Genomic DNA, 18,776 nt, shown 5'->3' on the forward strand with positions numbered 1-18,776 from the left:
AATTGTTTTTTCATTGAAATCAGTTGTTCGATCTCATTGCAACATGGACAAACAGACCCCTAACTATACACTCAGAAGAAAAATCAATGCTCATGCTCTCTGAATTCATCCCCTCTGACTGCAAGGTGACATTAATAGGTGATGTGTGAACACATTTCAAGTAACATCCAGATCTAGACAAATATAGGAGCTCTGATACCTTCCCTTGCTCCACAAAATAATAATAATAATAGGAATCAAGTGACAGAAAAGTGATTTTCAGAGTGTTTTTTTTTTTTGTTTGTTTGTTTTTGTTTTGTTTTGGTTTTTTTTTTCCTATCTCTGATTAATATTCTTTCAGTTAATGGAAGGAAAAAGGAACTGTTTGGGAAAAGTGTTGAATCCTAACTAACCTGGGAACCATGGTATGAGGATGGAGGTCAGGATTGTCTCATCTCCTGAGCTGAGGGGCTGCAAGGACTCACCACAAAGTACAAAATGCTCCCTGACTCTCTGAAGCACGGATTGCTGGAGGAAGCTTCCAGGACTGGTAATGAAGAATTGTTCTTTTTAATGGTATTGGCTCAAAGCAAAGCCTGTGATGCCAGCACTGTTGAGTTGCTTGTGCCAGCACTGTAGAGAAGTGCTTTAGCCTGAGATTCCCAGAAAAGGGTTAAACAGTGAGCATAGGAGAATCTCTTGGTGACTAAAGACTGTATTTCATCAGTGGCTAAGAGCAGAAGTAGGGAGAGAAAATCTCAGTTCCTTTCCAATTTTGTGATAAAACTAATTTTATTCTTACACCTGCTAGTTCTCCCCCCTACCAGGTCTTCACTCCCTAGGCAGAGAGCTAGTAGTGCTCATAAATGCCTCTTAAAATAAAAATTTCTGTTCCATTAAACATATGAAAAATATGTTGCATTGAATACAGTTGGTTTGGGAAATCTGTTTTTATCCATTCTAACCAATCATCCATACGAACTGCAGCTGCCACAAGTGGCATGGAATATATTTTCTAATGCAAAGTTTAGGAAGAGTGATTTTCTTCCAGAAAAGGCAGACTGGAGATGTCCAGCATGTTGCTCATAGGTCATCAGCAGAAACATGGCAAACTCAGAGTCTGAGAAATGGTTTTGGTTGCCAAAACTGTAGGATCTGGCCAATCTTTTAGGGAAGTTTATAAGGAACAGTAGGGAATTTGGGGAGACAGATGGCAGAAGTCCCAGAACTGAAAGATCCTGTCAGTCTTGGAGGTAACTGCCTGGGATGTCTTCAGCCATGTCTCTGTTTCAAGGATAGAAAACTGAATTTTAGTAGTCCTCAGTGGCGAGACACAACTTTTTGAGTTATTCTAATCTGACTTTAAGCGTAGCTTTCCTTACATGATCTTACCAATACTTTCAATACTTTGGATTACTTTTGAAAAGAAGAGCTGTAATATTGGTTTTCTTTCAGACATGGAAATCATACCCAAAAGCAAAGCAGCTATAGCACATCAAAGTCAGTGAAGCTGCCCCACGTTTCTTTTTCCAAAGGAGTTCTCAGCATGGTTCAATATTTGCAGAGTGCTTTGAAGACAAAAGGAGGGCTAGGTTTCTGTAACAGATGCGTGCTCTGCGCAAATCCAACACGGAGCTCAGGTTCCTGGTAAATTACCAACTCCAGTTCTGGGCAGCATTTCTCTAATCCTTACAAACAGAGTGCAGCAGATTTGCTGTGTTTTGTCAGAACAGCAAGGATCAGCAGAGAACTAGCTACAGTACATGTTTCTCAAAAAGTGAGGCTCAACAGTGACAATAAAGGCTATAATGTAAAATTTTTAAATAAAATGAAATGAGAATTTCAGTGTAATCTTATCCCAGAGAAGACATTGAAAATTCTTTCAGAATGGACATCCCCCTTGAGAATATATTTCCATTCCAGTGGAAATTTCAATCAAAATTTTTCCAATATAGAAGTTTGCCTGAGCTGCTGAAGATCCCTCTAGTCCATTGACTGGAAAGGAATGAAAAGGTTCAAGCAGTTCAAACATCATCCAGAATCACCAAGGTGATTAAAATCACCAAGGTGATTAAAATGGAAACAGAGTTTTCCTTTAGTTTCTCTTCTTCTCAAGTAAAAAAATAATTCCAAATTTGTATATCTTTCAAGTTCAGATTAAGAAGTTTTCAGTTTCATGCCTGATTGTCATCTCAAGGAAGACAAGGTCTAAGCCATGAGGGCTTTCTCAGCCCTTTGGTGCTCTCCACTGGCATGTGAGTAACTAAAATAACTCTTTCCTCAGTCACATGCTTTTGTGACAGGTTTATCTGCAAGTGTGGGTAGAACTGGGACTTGTTTGTCTTATTTTAGTTGTGGTTGCCATAAACAGAGTCCTCTTCCCAAAAGGCCATTTTTACAATTGCACACTTAAGCACCTTTTTGCTCATAAGTAACAAATGATGTCATTTGAGGTAGTTACAGCTGACATGCTGTTGTATCCATCATCACATGCTTTGACATGTGATGGCAAAGAGGGTGGGGAAAGAATCAAATAAAGTTGGCCACAAACAGCTTCAAAAAAGCTGGTTGCATAAGCATCTAATCTTTAGAAATATTTACTATGGTACATTATGAATGATAAATTTTTTCAAGATTTCAAAAAGTTATTGGAAAAGTTTTGTTTTTCCAATAAGTGCTGCAAATGTCTGTAAGAGTTCAAGGAGTATCTGGTTGACACTCTAGCCACAGGAAATAGTTTTATGTTGACCTGTGAAGAGCAGGGAATTGGACTTCATGATACTTAAGGGTCCTTTCCAGCTTGAGATATTCTATGATTCTATGTGCTGATTTAACAGGAAATTGCAGGAGGTGAGGGAGGTACCATGAGAAGTGTCACTATGTGTTTCCTGTATTTCTTTATGTTTTCCTGGGCATATTCAGCTAACCCACATCACCCCACTATCCATGAACCTCTGTCTTCTGGTACTGAGCCAATGGATCCTTGGTCTGAACAACCAGGTTCTATCTTCTTGTCATCTGAAAGTGCAAGTATGGAAAGTCAATGCATGTGCTAACTGCTTTTTCAGGGAAAAGCTCAGTCTGGGGGCTCCAGAGACATTTCTGAGTAAATAAAATGTAGTAATATTTATGGTACAATCAATTAATTTATTTTGTACCATCTTGGTGATCAACTCCTGGCCGTTTCTTCTGCTGCCTTCTCCAAGCTTGGAGGGATGAGCTGGTCTTTGCATCCAGCTTTTCACAGTGGGGTGGAGAATAGAAGCAACAGCTGGAATTAAAAAAACCCCAAACATATGCATGTTAATGAATGCCTCCTTAACTCTTAGACAAAATCATTTCTTCAAGCTCTTTGAATAGCTACACAGAAGTCTGACCATCTCTGGAATTTTTTTCCAGAGTCTGACTTCCCTTCCTCTCTCCCTGCAGAGCCACCCACTTTTCTCCTTGGTGCAGGAGATGCAGGAAATTTATGGTTTTAGCAGCAGCAGATTACAGCATCACCTGCACCTGCTCTGTGCCCTTGGCTGATGCCTTGCAAGGCAGAAGCCAAGGCCATTGCTTCCCCACCTGCTCGAGGGAGAAGGGGAATAGTGGAGTGTAATATCTCCTCATCCCAACAGCTCCTAACGTTGATTCAGAGCCTGGGTCATGCAAGGGTAGGGATGGTAGTTCCTTCTCAATATGAGTCTGGGCAGGGATGTGGTGGAATCAAAGCCCAACTTGCTGAATGCAGAGAGTCAATCCTGTTTTAAAAGGAGAATCATTCCGTTATTAGGGATTTAGTTGCATCTTTTTTGGGAGGAGAAAAAAAGCCAAAAAACCCACAAACAAACTGAAAAACCTATAGCACTGTATGATATCTATACCACTGGAGTTTTTAGGGAAGCTGAGAAACAGACATTGACTTGTAGTGAAAATGGCAGCCATCCAGTAGGCAGTCTTGGACCATCCTTTACAATTCTTCACCCTAAATAGAGAAAAACTGATAACTTGCTATGAAAAATGCAGCTTTTTCTCTTCTCTGCTAGAGGATTTTCCTCTCACAATATCTTGTCAAACATGCTTTCTGTTTCTGAAAAAGGGGTTAAAGTTTTCTGCTATCCATTCAATCACAGAGCTTTATGAAATAGGAGAATCACAGGAAGGGAAGATGGGAGAGATCTATTGGGTTATTTTGTGCATCCCTTTGCCAAGAGAGGATTGCTCCCTGGAGTATATTCCAGAGTGCTTTGTCTAGTCCGGTTTTAAATGACTCAAGAAACTGAGCTTTCACCACTTCCCTTGGGAGACTATCCTGCAGTCTAATAGTCCTTACTGCTTGGAAAGGCTTTTTTTCCCCCTAACTGTCAGCCTTTTCTTTCCTTAAATTCATCCCATTTGTCCTAGTTATAGTCTCTTTAAGTAGCCTAAAATTTCTTTTCATGCTTAAAGTTTAAATTCTATCAATGCCAGACCACAGGATCCATGTTCCTTCCCTGTTTGGCTATGTTAAAAGTCCTTTTAAGCTAGAAAGACAATTGTGGTGATGGCAAAGAGCTAGCTTCTAATCTTCAAACAGTAAAGAATCTTCACACGGTGCATGGTGTGACTTTCAGCTGTTTCCCTAGACCATAATTTTATTCCAGTTCAAGTTAGTAGATTATTCTCATTGATTTTAAATATTGCAAGATGATTCTAATTTTTACATGAAGACAAGGCACTAAATGAACACAAAGTATTCCTAGAGAGATCCATCTCGGTCCTCAGTTTCCTTGTCTGGAAAATAAACCTAAATCCAAACAGAAAACCCAAGCATCAATTTTATCCAGTCTTTTTTTCATTTCATTATTTGAATTTTACCTTTCTGAAAGAGCTTGCAAAACGAATTGCATGCAATGTCTTATAAAAGTCTAGAAATGCTTTTTTAAGAACTTCACTGAGATCCTGAAAGAGACACTCATGTGGAAGGAGAAAGTATTATCCTTATTAACCTTTCCTCCTGAGGAAAACTGGTGAAGAAAGAAGCCATGCAGGGAAAACTATTTTAAATATGCTTTAGGGTGGAATTCACACACCATGTAATTCCCTTTTAAGCTCGATATTGCTGGCCCTCTGCACGGGGGTGAATATTGCCCCAAGGCCTTGGCAATCAGGTGATGTCAGACTGGTTTAATCAGAGTCAGTTCTAAACCAGAAACATGGAATCCTACACAAAGCCTTATGTTGGTTTACTTGGACTTAACAGTCTCAAGTCACTTTAAACTGACTTCAAGAAACCATTTAAACAGAAAGTAAGAATGTCATTGAGTGCTTTGCAGTACTTTTAATCTAAGCCTTAAGTTACATGGTATGATCTATACCTATACGTGTTTTAGTTGGCAATTCCAAAAATAGGAAATTTTTTTTATTTCACCTCACCTGAAAGCAAATATCATATACGGATTTATCAAAAATAAGTTTTATTAAAGGTTTTATAGGAAAAGAATCTTCACCCTCATCATCCTGTGCCTTCTTTTACAACTTTTGGTTTTTTCTGTTTTCAAAAAAATGAGCAATCCATCCCATTTCAGGTTTTCAGGAGGCTCTTAACTCCTATTTCAGTAACCCTGCGTATATCTAAAGTATTTTCACAGGCTTCAATCACAGATATAGAAACCAAAAAACATCCTTAGGTCATTTATTCTGTAAATGAAACTACAGTTTTCCCCAGTTTTCTTTCAGTTTCATTTTCCATGGAGCAGTCAAGGATTTATTCAAAATCATGTGATCCCTAAAATAATCATTATTCCCCATATTATGGCTAGTATTATATCCCATGCACTTTCACTTACAGGCATGTCTGTCAAAGGGACCATTTTTCAGCCTCACAGTTCCCATGGCTCTGTCACTTTCTTACTTACAGAGGCCCAAAATGGAAACTATTTTTCTTTTCATTATGAGCTGTCACTTTTTCATCTTGGCACTGCGATGATAGACTTCCATTCATCTTCTGTATTACCTTTCCTGAAGCCTCTGACACAGACTGACACAATGCAAAATGCAAGAGATCTCAGAGCATGCATTGGCAATTTCTGGGAAAGGCACTTGCTTGTCTTGGTTTGTTGTTTTAAATATATATTGAAAATGCCAGGCTGCATGGTGCGTTGGAAAAGTTAGTGGGGGATTCTCTGTTTATTATGATCATTGCAAAGCAACACTCTCACATTCTGAGCGAGAGCAGCTGGATTCGGCGTGGGATGCTGTTGACTTCACCTTTTCTAAGGGCAATGGGGAAAAAAAGTTTGCTGCAAATCAATGTTGGCGCAAGGAGATAAAAGCAAGCCTTCATGCTTTTATCACATTGCAACAACCAAGCCACTGCCACATGGTGAGTCCACTGGAAATGCTGGGAAGTGCCTGCTTAAACTGCTGTGAAGTGACTGAATCATTCTGAGAAAAGGGAATGATTCCAATCAACCTTAGAGCAGAAAAATCAGGCACCCATTCACATGCAGTGAAGCTCAGACAAACTTTCCCGGCTGCATTCGTCACAGTATTTTCTGCACAGCTGGTGTGGAAGGCTGCAGAGGGACCCACAGTGGTGATGCTGTAAGGTACACACTCCCTCTGCACTGTTAGTGTGTGGTGGCCTGGAGTTCCATCCAAATGGAGTGGAATCCCAACTCTTACTCTCTCATCCTTCAGTAAAGCTAAAATATGAGATCCTACCCTCTCATGGGTTGAACGATCATTTTGTTAGGAATCAGAATAAGTTTTCTGCAGTTTCAATTGGCCATCCTAGGCAGAGTCGAAGGCCAACCACCATTGCCTGCCTGTGGCTGTGAAGTGGGATCAAAGCATCAAGTTAGGATTGTGACACAACCCACCCCACTAAACAAAGAATCATAAAGAATTATCTTGGTAGGGATCTTATGGAGCCTGTGTCATCTGTGGACCTCTGTGTATGTTTGAGTGATCTTTAAGTCAATAAAGCCCATCTCCACCACATGGAAGAAAACATCTGCTAGTAAGTCACTCTGGCACCAATCCTCTCCTACAGAGAATCACCTACCTCATAACACAGTTGTTGTTTTCTGGTTGTGTGTAGGAGCACCATGGTTCACTCCCTCAGAGATGAAACCAGGTGGTAACCTGGGAGGAGCAACATTCCGAGACCAGCTCTCTTGGCAATGCAGTCAAGCTGTGATGGTGTGACCTTTCTGCCCTGCACAGTTCTCCTTTGTATCCTTACACAGTGCCATGAATTTTCCTGCTGCTCTCTAGGGAACACAACACATGGTCTCGGTTTCATACTGTAAAAAGTCACAGCTATAAGGGACTGCACCAGCGTTTTAGACACATTAAATGTGAAATAAACCAGAAACATACAAACAGAAATTATCTTAGAGCTACATAGGAGAACAGATAGGACCCAGAGAAGAATTATGAACAGTGTGAGCATGGCATTTACTGGAGGGAGGGATGCCTTTGCTTAGGGTAGATATAAATCACCCTGAAGAACTTGAACTGAAAACCAGAATACCTTAAAGTGCAGAACTTTTGCAAAGTAGATGAACTCTGTGAAAAACCACAGACAGTATACATTCCTCTAAGAAATTAAATCAAACTGAAATGTAAGTCCATTTTTTTTCTAGTGCATTGATATAGAGAATGAAGATTTTGACTGTTTGCAAGAGCTTTTCTTGCACTTGGAGACAGGTCACCATGCTCCTCTCAGACATCTCTCTTTTTAAGGTCTAACAGCTCAAGATATTCTGTTTTATTTCTTCATAGTCTCTGTTTTCTAGCTCTCTGTCCCTTCTTGTTGCTGTTCCTTGGACTTAGTCTAATTATCTTACAGTTCTCTTCCACATCATATTTCATTTCTACATATAATGGCGAAAAATAGAGAACAACAGTGACTTTATATATCTTTCAAACTATTGTTGTGGTCTTGCTCTGGTATGAATGCGTGAGTGCATGATTCTGTTCATACTTTGCACTTTTAAGGTCTTGTAAGGCTAAGAATATTTATGTATGAAATGGTGTCTTACCTTTCAAATTCTAAATTTAATTTTCTGAACATTCTGGTTAATTAGGAGGGTTCTATGGGTTGGCAAGCAGTTATGTATAGAAGTTCTTGACTTTCACAACACTGTCCAAAGGAAGACAGGCTGACACGTTATCTCATCTGTTATAATTCATAATTTGCATGCTTTTCTTTAGAGTTACTACCATTGATTGTTCTGTGTTAACTGCCAAATAAAAACCTTACATTTTACAGAGAATGAACTTACAGAGAGATAACTGCACCTAGAAAGCAAAAACTAGAAAATTGGGGTTTATAGATGACAAAGAATAGCAGCTTCAACTGGAAATTTAATTGAATATTCTACACATGAATGAAAAAATGTAAGGTACCTCTGGTAAAGAACTGAAGAAATTTGAAGGCTTTTTTGATCTTGGAAAAAATTAACTTTTGAAAGAGCTTGGTTTCACAGAAGACTTTGGAGAGAAACTTTGGACCCCTTGGAACAGAGCTGAGGAAAAAATTCATGAGCGGTTGGAATAATTTCAGAGAGTTCAATGAATCTCCGATGAGAGATCACATTACTGTACAAATCAAAGACTGAAAAGTGAGACAAGAGTCCTAGAGCACTCTGACCCAAACTTAGAAAAAGCCATTAAAATTTATCAAGTTAAAGATAATAAGAAGACAAAAATTCAAGTTTTGGCAACAAGAAAATAACACAAGCTCTTGCCAGTACTTGAAATACCAAGAGAAAAGAGTGAGATATCTACATAAGAGTCTGAGAAATGTGATGTGATTTTGTAAGAAGCATCATGAAAGACTGCAGAGACCAAAAATCATGTGAGTGATTTTGGAACAACCTTTTGGAAGTAATAACTTTATTTATAAAGATCAAAATTGTTTTGCCTAAGTTGTCAGACAAAGACTGAAAATACCTGAAAGGAAGGAAGGGCTTTATGTTGTGCAAAGAGCTCTTGGGAATGTAGGGTTCTGAACAGAAAATGAACTCCTCTAGTTTATATAATTTTTAGGTTAATAGAGGTATTGAAGTAGTGACAAAAGATTTTGTAAAAAAATTGATCTCACTGAGTGCCAATAAGTAGAATTTATATTTTCTGTGGAGAATCATATTTTCTGGGGTTTCGTTATGTGAAATAAATGTGAAAATTTAGTAGTACTTCAGAAATAAATATGTTTGGTAATGACATGGCTTGAGTTGGGAAACACTTGAATTAGCAGGAAGGAAGGATGTATCTGGGGTATGGAAAAGTAGCAAAGGAGACATTTGGCTTGGGAGTGCAAAGAAGGCAACATCAATCCCATGTGGGTACATTGAAGATGACTCACTGCAGTTCAGGGTGTGACTGTGGTTTGAACAGGTAGCAAAACATAGCAGAAACACCCTGATGATCCAAGGGTTTCCTCCAACTCCCAGATATGTTTTGTGACCTATATCAAACTCTGACAAGACAAAACCTACTGACTGTACTCAGCCATAGTCATTCAAAGCCACTGAGGGGTTTCTGCATTAATTCGAAGCACACTGGGCGAATCATGTGCAGATAACTCACCCTATCCTACTAGACTGTTGGCTTATGCTGTTCAAAGCCATGTTTTGGGCTTTGGAAGAGGTCTGGAAGAGATTTTCCTGGTTTTGCCCTTTCAAAAAGAAATTCACAATTAAAAAATTAAGCACAGATATGTAGGAAGGCTGGATGTGGACTTCCTAAAAATATAGAACATCCTTGGAATACAGACATGAAATTCTACTTTATCTTCACTTAAATAGTTCACTTTCATTACAGTTGATTAAATTTTGATTAAATATGAATACATCTTCCCTATATTGTTGCAGTAATATATGCACTGGCAATTGTGTTCCTACTTTGACATGTACCTTAAAAAGCAATTAACACATGAGAAAGAAAAAGTGTTATATGCCATTGCTAGACTTCATTTCTACATGGACTGAAAATTTGCTAAGTTTAGGGATGATGAAACTTAAAGTCAGACTAAATTTGATCAGTGACTTCAAACATTTAAAAATTATGACCTTTGTCTTTTTGTACCATATGTCCTTAGCATTTCTTCTCTTAATTTCTGTGGTATATAGATGCAATTTCTAGTATCTTTCTCATCATCTGACTGTCTTCTCCAAATATGATTTTTCCTGGTTGCTGAGGCATCACTCAGTGATTGCTTACATCACAGTTATTAAATTCACAGAGTGTCTAAGAAGCTGCAAATTTCTATAATCCAACATGTTTCCAACAACTGCTGAGCTCAGTGATGTTCTCAGCAGACCTGATGCTCTGATTATGCAGGTCAAGAACCTGGATGAATCATTCTGCAGTGTATTTTCATCTCTCTACATGTGTTTTCTTTTATAGGGAAATCAAAGAAAAGAGAAGGTTGTCAAAGTATGGCTGGGATATACCCCAAGCTGTAAGAGAAACTACTTGGTTCAGCTCAGTCAGTCTTGCTTTCTTTTGCCAACTATTCTAATTTTAAAAAATTATTATTATTATTATTATTAATAATAATAATGACAATACATGTTATGTAACTAACCAATGGAAAATATAAGAGGAAGCTTTTAGGATGTCTGTTGAAGTTGACATACTGGTTTATGACACACTGCAGACTAGACCTAAAAACTTATTTTATTTTGTGTAGAGCACTGATCTAATACTGCAAGATAAAACAAAATCTCTTCTCCCCTACTTTTAGTTTTGCTAATAATTTTACAACACCTTGATACCCTACGCAGTGCATTAGAATAATTGGAAGAAAGAATTCCTTGATTAAGGAGTTTCCATGGTCATTGCAAGCTACAAAATATTTCTAGGCTGGTCTTGTTTAACCTGCATCAGAAAAAGGCAGAGGAATACTGCAGAAGTTGACCAGACACCACAGAAACAGGATAGTTCTTTCTCATGGGTTAGGGAAGAGAATAGTTGTAGGATCTGACGTTTTCCTACAAGAGGGAAATCCATTCATTATTCCAGAACAGATGTAAAACAAGGTGAATTTAGTCCCTTTGACCCTCATTCAGCTTTGCCCAGTATTCAGGAATTAAGTAATACAACAGAATATTAGACTTCTTCTCCTTTTATAAAAAAAAATCAAGTCTTGGTCTATATTGTGCCAAAAGTATAAAAAATGAATTGTTCTTTACTATTGACATGACTGCAAAGCAGAGCTACAGTGATGCACATTGTAATGGAAGAGCTGATTTCCCCTTGCCTATGATCATAGGAGTCTGTAAAATAATACATGTGAAAGTGTATTTGTGTTCTTTCCAAACAGAAAAGAAGGAGGTGGGGGAAGGAGTCCTGCAGCAAACCACAGGCCCAAGGGGTAAAGCAGCAAACCAAACACCGAGCAAGATCAAAGGATACCTTGGAAGGACCAACAGAACCTGCACTCCAAGCAGTCAAGAAATTGAAGCTGACACAAAGTCAGTTAAATAAAGTGCAGAGCTCATCTGCTGTCGGCAGCAAAGGGTAGTCACTGCTGTATTTCCACTTGTAAATAAATCTGTGTGCGTAACACAGAAATAGAAAAAAAACACAAAGAGCATCCTGTCACTATGAATAAAGCTCACTGCCTCACACAAGGGGCTGTTTGTATCATGGAAACTCTTAGGTCAGCTTCAGCTGATGCACCAATGTAGTATTATAAAAACAGCAGAAACAGGACATATTAACATGGCAGGGAAGGTATAAATTCCATTTCCAGCAAAAATATCCTGAGAAAATTTAAATCAATCTCTTTATTTCTCAGATTTGTTAAATTTTCCTTAGGACTCCACTCTAGTTTAAATTATCAGGAGTAGTGGGAAAGGGGAAGTTAATCAATGTTTTTGTATTTTAGAACTCTTGATAATTGCATTGAAGCGCACATCTGTGCTTTTCTCTGTGTGCAAGGTGTGAGGAAGGGAGAAATCTCTATCCTGCTAGAAACATGACATTTTGGGGGAATGATTCCAAGTTTGACTAGCAAAGAAAGTGTCAACAAATTTTAAGGTGGCTTGTGAGATGTGGAAACACACAGTGTCTAGAGCTCCCTTCAAGATTTTTTTTTGGTGTTAATTGATGTTGAAAATCAAAAGTTCTCAGAATTGTTAATGATGCAAGTCTCATCCATTCCACCTTAATTTTCCACATGCTTTATAACAAAAATCCAGGCTTATGATTATAATGATTTTTTCTATATTTTTAAATTTAATTTTTCCTTTTTTTCTTCCTTCATTCAGTAAGGAGAAAATCTATCTCACTTAGAGTCAATTCTTAATTGCATAAAGTTATCCTAGTAAATACAGCTGGTAAAGATTACAATGCACCCCAGGTGAGAAAATGCAGATTTTCAGTTTAAGATTGAAAGAAGAACTCTGCAAACTACATATGAGCCATGTTGGTTATCCCCATAAAAAGAATCTGTAGGAGTTTCTTCAGATAGAGGCACATATATTTAATGAGATAATTCCTGTTCTTTCTTACTCAGAGCTGGCCACTGAGGATCCTTCTGTATGGAGATAGAGCCATCCTCTGGAGATGAATGAATCCATATCTGCTAGCTAAAAAAATTGCCTCAATGGAAGTTAAGACTTGTAATCATGGAGGGAGAGTTTTTGGTCAGAAGGAGACCCGGGGATCATCCAGTTCCAAATCCCCTGTGATGGGCAGGAACACATTTCACTAGACCAGGCTGTTCCAAACTCCACCCTTGAGCATTTCCAGGGACTGGACCTTAGCACCGATGAGTCAGGATCCTAAGTTTAAATGAGATGAAATATTCCCTTGTTAAACCAGTTTCTTTGACCCAAGAGAAAATGTCAAAGTTTTAAGGAATTTGTCAAAGTTTTTCTCTAGCTTCATGCAAGATTGAGCTCAGCTTGGTCTAGACTTTGAGACAAAGAGATTGTGTACTGCCTACGTAAACCAGATGTACTACTCAGGTTATCTGGAATTTAAAAGATCCGCTGAAACTGGTCACAATGGTCAGTGCCAAACTATCCACTAAAGTCAACTTTCTTTTGACAGGTTTTTTTTTTAATTTTATTTAATTTTTTTTTTTTTTCGGTTTTCTTCTTTTCCTGCTTCCATGAAGAAAATGAAGAGTTTTGGGAGTAAACAGAATTCTTTGCTTGGCTGCAGACCAAAAGAGAGTATACAAAACAGGGCTTACAGGCTATTAAGATGATAATTGCTTATAGAACTGCTAAAGCATGACATCACTTCACACTAGTTCACCTGAGAAATTCAACTTCAGTAAGCTCGAAGAGTGACTGAAATAAATTAGGAGATCTGAAAGATTCAGAATTGCATCAAGCCTAGATGAGCAAGAGGAAGCGAATCAGATAAATACATTAATACACACATGGTGATGGATGAGGCAGATGACATTTCATGCTCCTTTAAACTGACTGATGAAGATGAGAAAAATTAGAAATAGCTGTGGACAAGTTCAAGAACGTCTTCTAGCACACACTAAAAGAGAATCTTAAGGAGAGGCTATCAAGCATAGGGAATAGTAAGAAGAAAAGTGCCCCTACAGAAAAAAATACTGTGGTGCCTTTGAAAGATTTAGTGGGAATATGAGGCTCTTCAAGATGAAGTGAGACCCAGGAATAACATGGAAGATCTAACAAGAAGAATAAAGATAAGGACTTTCCAGGAAAGGGAATTATATTTACACTTTAACTTGGCTATGCTTTGTAAAAACAAATTGTTAGAAATTGTCAGAGTAAAACAATCTATGTGGGAAAATGGCAAGATCGTTCAATTAAAGTCCTTGGTCCAATCTGAAAAAGAAACACATAAAGCTGTAATAAGAGAGGAACTATGACATTATCTGTCATAGGAGGATCTGACAGAGGTTTAGAAACATTGCATAGGAAAAAAAAAAAAAAAGACCTTATAGGAAGGTCGTTTTTATTACCATTTGGCCAGCTTTAGAAATGGGTATGCAGGCACGGAGTGTTCTAGTGACTTTTGTCAATCAGCCTGAATGTGTAATCCAGATGGCATTTCATTCATAATCAAGTTGTGGCATTTTGGCTCTATTCCTGAATTATCCAAAGTTATGACTTTCTGCTCCACATCAGCTAGGAAGAAAAACATCTCCCAAAAAAGGAGGGCAAATACATAAGGATGATAAAATTTACTTTGTTCAAAATGTTTACCACACTGGACTTCCTTTCTAAAGAGTGTGCAGAAATTGTGCTTTTATCTATTGCATTTTTAAATTCAGTATAGTGGCAGGCAATCCAATAGGCTTTGAATAAGTCCCTGTAATGTTTTCCTCCTGAAACATTTGGGTTATTTCTAAGAGAGTTCTGGTATGGCTTTTCCATGAACAGCCTAATGGGTTGGTTTCTGTACATTTGGAATACAGGCGTTCAGGTGAATCGGCACCTCTCTGTGTCTGGAGAGGTGGATTAATAGAATTCAGCGCTGTCCACAAAGATTAAACCAGATCATGTGCAGTGACAGCAAAATAAATACCATATAACAGCAGTTGCAGCAGATGAGACATGGCCTATCTGTCTAGTCAAGCAGGAGAAAAGACACTGCAGCATCATGTCAAGGAAGCAAGCTCAAGGCATCAATTTAGGGGAAAAAAACACCCAACAAGGAGCAAGTGCCTTTTGAAATGTTGTGTCACTTTGTCTTCATTGTGCTTTTTGAATTAAGATACTTATTCTAAAAAACTCACCTGTTCTAAATGAGTTGTGGAAACAACCTGCCCCTCAGTCTACAGCAGTGTTCTCTCTGTTCTGCCGAGCACACAATTTTATTTATTTTTTTTAATTTTTAATTTTATATTCATTCTATAGATTTCCCTGATTAGTACCCAAAGAATGACAGGGAAAATAATCTTCGTCTGCATTTTATGAAATCATGACAGCTTGATATTACTGCAATGGGACATTTCACAGGGTACTGTGGGGGCACTGTTTATACCACTGACACAGAATAATGAAGTGTTGTTAGCTGTGCAGATCATCAAATTCAGGTAATTATCACTGCCACATGCTTTCCCGAAGATAAAAATACTAAACAGTATAATTTAAAATGCTGGCATGCTTCTGAATATGTCTTTTTAAAACAGCATCTGATATTCAGATTAATTGCATGAGAATTACATAAGTAAGGAAAAACTCAGTTTCTGGGTAAGTTAAAAAAAAAAAAAAGGAAAATAAATTGTGAACAAAAGAATAATTTTTATATTATTTTATATATATTAAAAAAAAGGAGAAAAAAAAAAAAGGATCACCTATTCTTCCCAACCGTATGGTGTGTAAGAGCATAAGTTATGGTAAAACATTACTTATATTTAATGTCTTTTTGCTTTGAATTGATAGCAAGTCAGTAGTGAAGTTCATAAAAGATTTAAAAAGAAAATGAACTTTGTTAAAAAATGGTTTAAGGTTTCAGTACTTTATTTTCTCTTCCCTATTTGGACTGAACTTCTTCCCTAAATTTTTCTCAACTTTGTAAATAATGTTGGACTTCACAAAATTGTATTTTTTTAAAATTTTATTATTATCCAGAAAGAAAGTAACACTAATATAACCAAAATTCTGCAGAAAAGATGGGGAAAATGGTGTACTGAGAACTCTTAAAACAGACATATTTTAACTATTTAAATACTGATTTAAATGTCCAAATTTATACATGAATACATGAAAATCCTGAACATAATCTTCTAAAGTTTTAGTCTGCTAATGTTTAAATCCAGATTAAGGAAATTTTCTGGTCTAAATATAACTGAAGTTGTCATATGTCATGTAAGGTATGCATATTTCATATCTTGTTTATCTTTTACACTAACATTGGAACTTATTCTAGATGGAGTGGGGATCGCTGGTTAAAATATTCTCAGGGAGGATGACAAAAGCGACCATGTGTTTTTAATAATAATTTTCACAACTTTTATGACCAAATTTAAATTTTCTATGCTTTGGAGCTGTTCATAGGTGGTTTTTTCATATCTGAATCTGTGCATGTGTATGCATATTGTTATTATGGAGTCTCTCTGTGACTGGCTGTAGGCTCTTCCAAAATGAAATTATTTGCTTAGCAAAGATAACTCAGAATTTAGTAGTTGCAGGAAAAAAAAAAACAAACAAACCAAAAACCACTGAAAAAACCCAAAAAAAACCTTCTCACCTTCACCCAGAGTGCTTAAGCAAATTCTGATCTGTATGCATAGAAAATACATGAATTTCTATCATAGGAGGTTTAGGTTGGATACTAGGAAAAGGTTCTTCCCTCACAGAAGCTGGGTACTGGAAGAGTCTCCCCAGGGCAGTGGTCACAGCACAAAGCCTGACAGAGTTCAGAGTGGTTGGACAAAGTTTTCATGCACATGGTGGGTTTGTTGTGGTTGTCCTGTGCGTGGCCAAAACTTTGATGATTCCTCCTGGTCAATAGCAGAATATTCTATAAAAACAAAGAAGGTTGAAAGGAAAGCAAAAGCTTCTTTTTACATGAAGAGTAGCTGGTCTGGTTGAGTTTGAAGAAAACAATTTATATGGGCTTTGGTGTGACAGAGACTTTTAATCTGTTGGAACATAAACCATCCTGGAGGATACCACGAGCACAAAGAGGATGTTGCAACTGGGTGTGAAATCTGGCTTTGCATTTGGGACTCTGAGGAGGTGTCTGGGACGGGCAGACTTTAAATGTGACAAGGAATCAAGACAAAAGAAACAGGATGAAATTCACTGTGTAAATGGGTATTTAAAAAGAGGTGAGAAGAATGGTTACAACTTGGTTTTGAGCCCTGTAGATGGTCAGAGGCTTTCAAGGTCCAGATTGGCCCCAGTCAGAATCTTCATCTGACCCCTGCCCACAACTCCAGAGCCACATTTCAGCTCATCTTTGGGCAAAGATAAACCAGTGCTGGTTTATCCACTCCTCCTGGCTCATCCTCCTTGTTTGCTGCTGCTGAGGTGGAGGTGCATCAGAAGCTCTCAGAAATGGTTATGACCATCTTCAAAGGACTTAGAGAAAAGACTGGGCCATATCATTTTCATTAAAAAGCCCACCCTCGAAACTAGGTAGCATTTTTGAAGTTAGTGCTTTGTGCCTCAATATCCCCACCCACAGAGTACGTTTTTTGTCTTGTTGTGAATTTAAATATATTCATGCCTACAAAGCAGACAGATGGTATATTGTTGAGAACTGCTGAAAATCTTGGGAAGAAATAAATGAATCTGTCTTCAAAATAAAAGTTGAATAATATGTAATAAACATATGAGACTCTTTTTTCTTTATGAATTAAAAAGAAAGCATTTTATAAGTGCTCGCTAAGCAGGTAGTCTCCTTTTGGAAATGAAAAATGCAGTGGAAAATAATTAATGACATACTAAAATGGAAAAAATTAAAGAAGTATGTTGCCTTAATTCCTTTTCTTGTGTGTGTATCATATATTTAAAAGCAGACTGCCATAACAGCTTACAATTTTATTCATACCTTCACCCTTAAAATATGGGTAAGCAGAGGTTTGCATATTATCCCCAGCTGACAGGACTGAAGTATGATGCCATATAATTTGGCACCTGTGAACATTTTTGTGATCTACCAAAGGCAAGGGGAACTGTCCCTCTCCCACCATGAAAGCATTCATTATTCCCTATAGAAACCCCATATATAGGAAAATTATATTTGGATGATGGCAAAGTGGTTTTTTGGGTTGATTAAAAAATAAAATGGTGCCTTATTGGGCAGAGTTTCATGTTGTCATTGTATCTGTTTGAGCTGCCCTGTAGCTCTTGAGAAGTTTGCTCCTCGGCTGTATACGTTACCTATCAGAATCATGGAACAGTTTGGGTTGGAAGAGACCTCTTGGATCCTCAAGTCTATCACTAACCCAACACTGCCATGGTCACCACTAACCCATGTCCCCAGGCACCACACCCTTTTAAATCTTTTCAATCCCTCCAGAGATGGTGACTCCACCACTGCCCTGGGCAGCCTTTGCCAGGGCTGGACAACCTTCCAGTGAAGACATTTTTCCTAATATCTAATATAAACCTCCCCAGTGCAACTTGAGTCTGTTTCCTCTCATCCTGGATCTGGATTTGAATGGCAGATCTGCATCAAGAGTTGAGCAAGCCAGCAGAAGTCTGGGCAACTTTAACAGTTGTTTATGTAAAAGAAAATATTCTCGCCTTAGCCTGACATATAAAAGAGCACAACGGATTGCCTTGACTCTCTACAACTCATGTTTAAGAAGCCTGTTTTTCCTCAGGAGTCCTCTGACCTTAACTGAAATGGCTGAAATTGCGCAGGCATTTTGTGTTTCATGCATTAGCTGTTGTCAGTTGTGCAGTACATAGTCCTGAGCCTTTTTAAGCAGCCAGGAAAATTACATCAGCTTTCTATACCCTCAGCCTTTTCAAACAATTGCTACATTATGAACCTTGTCTGGTTAAGGAAGCAGCAGCTGAGTCACACAAAGACCAAATTATCCCTTGGGCTAATTTTATATACCACGAACACTAAATCAAACAATTACCTGGATATTTTGGGTGTGATACATAGTGCTCGTATATGGGTAAAATTGGCATCATTGCTGGAAGTGACTGTTCAATTCACTGTGAAGAAAGGGGAAAAGAGTAAAGGCTCTTTGTTTCTCTGTGCATGTCTTCAAATTAATGCCACACTGTAATGAATTCTAAATTTGATAAATAGTTATGATTTCTCCCAAATGAAAGCAGGTGAACAGGGAAAACAGCAGAACCTCTTATTTCCCATTTCTCTCCTTCGAGGTGCTTGACGTCTTGCCTCCT

Source organism: Catharus ustulatus, chromosome Z, assembly GCF_009819885.2.
Source record: "Catharus ustulatus isolate bCatUst1 chromosome Z, bCatUst1.pri.v2, whole genome shotgun sequence".
Taxonomy (NCBI): Eukaryota; Metazoa; Chordata; class Aves; order Passeriformes; family Turdidae; genus Catharus; species Catharus ustulatus.